General features: G+C 33.4%; 1 long non-coding RNA gene across 1 annotated transcript; it reads left to right on the top strand.

Moving 5' to 3' along the window:
- The first annotated feature begins 424 nt into the window (after positions 1-424).
- Positions 425-2065, top strand: LOC124932899. Its single transcript, XR_007098791.1, has 3 exons — positions 425-941; positions 1043-1161; positions 1290-2065. It is a non-coding gene; the product is annotated as an uncharacterized LOC124932899 (long non-coding RNA).
- The last annotated feature ends 1902 nt before the right edge of the window (positions 2066-3967 follow it).

Genomic DNA, 3967 nt, shown 5'->3' with positions numbered 1-3967 from the left:
AGGAGAAGAAGAAGAAGAAGATGATGATGGTGGCTTCGTTCTGAGTTGCTTCGTTGGTTCTTTCAGCTTCGTCGTCGGGGGAGAGGAGAAGAAGAAGAAGAAGATGATGGTGGCGTTGGTTCCTTCAGCTTCGTCGTCATCGGTCTTCGGGGTAGGGGAAGTTGAAAAGAGAGAGAGGAATGGAAAGGAGAAGGAAAGGGAAAAGAAAATCAAATTTTTTTTTTTAAATAAAGGGCAAAAGTGACATTTTGCCTTGGCAAAAGGTTAAAAATGAAAAAATTAGTAAAGGCATGCTATATATGGTAATAACCCTCTTAGGAGGGTTATTTCATCAAATTTCCCCTCTCCATTCTCTCTTTGTTTGTAGGTTAAATATTCATCTCATCAATTTCTTCCACTTTGATTCTCTGACATTCTTCACACCAGCTAGATCTGTATTCTGATTCATCTTGAGTATACTCATCCTTCCTCGCCTTCAAGCCAAACGTAAACGAGACACTTCAACTGCTCCAATCCATGTTCGACGTGCTTCCACACGATATCACAGTCGAAGGAAACGGTCGAGATTACGTCTTTCATCCGTAAGAACTGTTCCTGTTCACCGTTATTAAATAATTATTTGACGAATACGACGTTTACAGTTAGGAAAAACAGAGGATCTCTTCACAATATTATGATCGATGCATACGAGGGTTTACCTTTTCTTCCTAATTATACTTGGGCGGCTAGAGCTGGATCAATCGTTTCGTTAAAGCTGTTTTGTGGATGTTTGAGTGAGCTGTGGAACTACCTGATGAGTTACGTGATGGGAGAGAGTGATAGTATTGAATCTTTAGCGAGTAGATTTGGGGTTAGTATAGCTAGTATTGAATCTTTTAATGGAATTGTTAATTCTGATCATGTTACTGTTGGATCTCTTTACTATATTCCTTTAAATTCAGGTGCGTATCAATATCATCCTTCTTTTTGATTTCTTAATCTATTATTTTTGATTGAAACATAGTTTAATGTTTTTTTCTCTTCTTTTTTCAAATGTTTTTAGTGAGACATCATATACTGCAGAGAGCATTGTTCCTCCAACTCCTGCTTCTGCTCTAGCACCGCCTGCTGATGATGTTGCCTGGTAACATGATTTGGAGCAGTTGAATTGGTCAAATGAAGGTAAGAGTAAGATGCTGATAATCTCAAGTAGAACAAAAATATTTGGATATATTCTGAACAGATTGTTCCATAGCAGGAGATTTTCTTCATCAAGTATTGACTGTAATTGGAGATTTTTTGTACTTCAGGAAGAGGACATGATAATCTGTTCAAAATGCTACAAGAATGGGAACTATGGGGTGAACAGGTCTGCAGATGATTTCAACCTTATTCAAAGCATTACTAACAAGACTAAATTCAAACGAGTCTCATTTTTAAGAGAAAACTGAAACAAAAGTCCAAGACAATGAGCTTGAGCATTAAGGGTGAACAGAATGGAGATACTGAGATGGAGACACCAACTCTGAAGAGAAGACGAAGTGCTTCACCTTCAGACAATAGGGGTACATTGATGGAATAGGTTACTACTCTTTTCTCTTCATAAATCTTCAACAGAATTCGTATATCAGACATCATGGACATTTTTACTTATTTAAATTTAAATTAAAACATTCACATGCACTATATTTAAAATCAGTATCAGATGATTTAATTAGAACAAGACGATTTCAAATCAATCATCCAGTTTCTGAAGTTTTATTGATTTGATTCAACGAATAAATTACTCACCTTTATATTGTAATACCCAATTAAGGTTAAAAAATCATAAAAATTCAAGCTTTCAAATGACATGTTACTCGATTGTGTCATTTCAAGCTGTTTTTCAGTGAAAGGATTATTTGAAGGTTTCAAATTTGTATTACCCTAATATTGCTTCCATGTTCTCTTGTTGGATAGTTTGTTATTAGTTCCTCTTATGTTGAATATATACTTTCAGCAAATTAGGTAGCTCTCATATCCTCTTTAGTTGTTCCACATATCACTGCCTCTGCGGCCATCACAACACTCTATCATAAAATCCAATGTCCAAATGAGATATTTGATGGTGATGATAGAGACGAGATCTTATCCTGAAGACATCCTTGTGAGGTTAATATCTTCATGTTTTTTAATAATGATATCTCTATTTTCTTTTGTTTCAATGTTTCAACCTCCATATATGCACATGTGTGAAAGCCTTGTAAATCTTTATAGAATGACAGCCAACCTCCTCCAAAGCTGTAATGAATTTTGGAACTGATATATCAGGCCTTACTTTTTAATAATATAAATTTTATTAAAAACTGGAGACCATCTATAAACATGCTGTTATTTATCCTTGTATTACCTAATAGTGTATTGTATCCTGGATAATGTCTACAGAAATTTCAGCTTATTTTTGTGTGGAAAGCTCAAGAATATTATAATTGTAGAATATAGAACTGGTGTATTGATTTCTTTCTCACTTTCAAATGTCACTTGCAATTGATGCTGGTATATTATGCGTGGAGGCTCTCTCAGACTTAAAAGATCAGTTTGAATGTAAGCATGTTGCCACAATGATTTTCCCCTTATTGCTAATTCTCCCTAAGGTCTAATTTCTACTTGATACTTTTTAATGCCTTTTCCTCGGATAATTTCACATTCCTTGTGTCATATTTTGTTGACTGTCCATAATCTCTTTTGCAATTTGCAGACTCAATGTTTAAACTTGAAGGCCATAGAATTGGCCAAGAAAACCGATTGGCTTTTCTATGAGAAGATTTTCATTCCAAGTGTACATTAAATGATTTTGTATTAATGACAAGAATATAATTTTTTCCTTTTTATCCAAATTTATGCATGTTATTATCTTCTTTCATAATGTGCGAGCTGCGACCATGAAGTGCATTGAGAGTTTATCTTCTCTACGGCCTCGTGTAAACCTTTCAAAAGAGTTTATCTTCTCTACGGCCTCGTGTAAACCTTTCAAAATATAAAACCAGTATGAACCCCGTGCAAACTTTTTAATTGGCTAATTGTTTGTATCTTATATAATTTAGCCTTCTTTGTTAAAACTATAACAGGTGAAAATAGAAAATGGAGTTGCTAAGCTTAATGGTTGAATTTAAAGCATTGTTACTATCGGATAGAAATGTTCTTTTCTCATTTTTTACATCTGATCTGGGCTGCTCACGCAATAATCTTCTACTACCAGAAACAATTGGAGAAAGGTCTTTAACTGATTTTATAGTAATTTTTTTTGTTCATCTTATACATATTCCAGGCCATTGTATGATCTTTTCATCTCTGTTATAGTTTATGGTACTTTTGCCTATACCATAGAGAGTTGCATGACTTTACAACAATATTTAGTAACCACACCCCATTCTTTTCAGATTTGAAAAATCTAAAAAGAACCAAATCATGCATTTTATTGTTGGCTTTGCTCTAACCCTTCCTTCTTTTGCACTGGTAAGTTGTCAAAGGTTCTTAATTTCTTTTGCTTGTTGTACACTTGTATTACTGCTGTTCTTGATCATCTATTTTTTTTTATAATTGTATTTTTGTTAACAAACTTGTGTTCCCCCCTCTACCTTCACTTTACAGCTATAATTTGTATTTTATGAGATAATTTTGTTGTGAGAATTTATATTAATTTTGTTATAATTAAAAATGTCAATAATTAGTATAAATTAATTTTTATTGATGATTAATTTAATTTTAAAAAATATTTAGATAAATTGTCAAAAAAAATTATAATATTATAATATAAAGAATTGCTAAAAATAAAATAGACTTTTAGCAACGCTTAAATTAATGTTACCGACGCTTATTTAAGCGTCGTTATAACTTACGCTCACCCTGCTTCTGGCGACGCAAGAATAAGTATCGGTAATATTTTTGGCGACGCTTTTAAAAGTTTGAAGAAGTCTTTTTAAACGTCGCCAAAGTCTTTTTTTTTGTA

Source organism: Impatiens glandulifera, chromosome 3 (assembly GCF_907164915.1).
Source record: "Impatiens glandulifera chromosome 3, dImpGla2.1, whole genome shotgun sequence".
Classification (NCBI taxonomy): domain Eukaryota; kingdom Viridiplantae; phylum Streptophyta; class Magnoliopsida; order Ericales; family Balsaminaceae; genus Impatiens; species Impatiens glandulifera.
The sequence above is the reverse complement of the archived record's forward strand: the minus strand, read 5'-3'. Positions and strand labels throughout refer to the sequence as shown.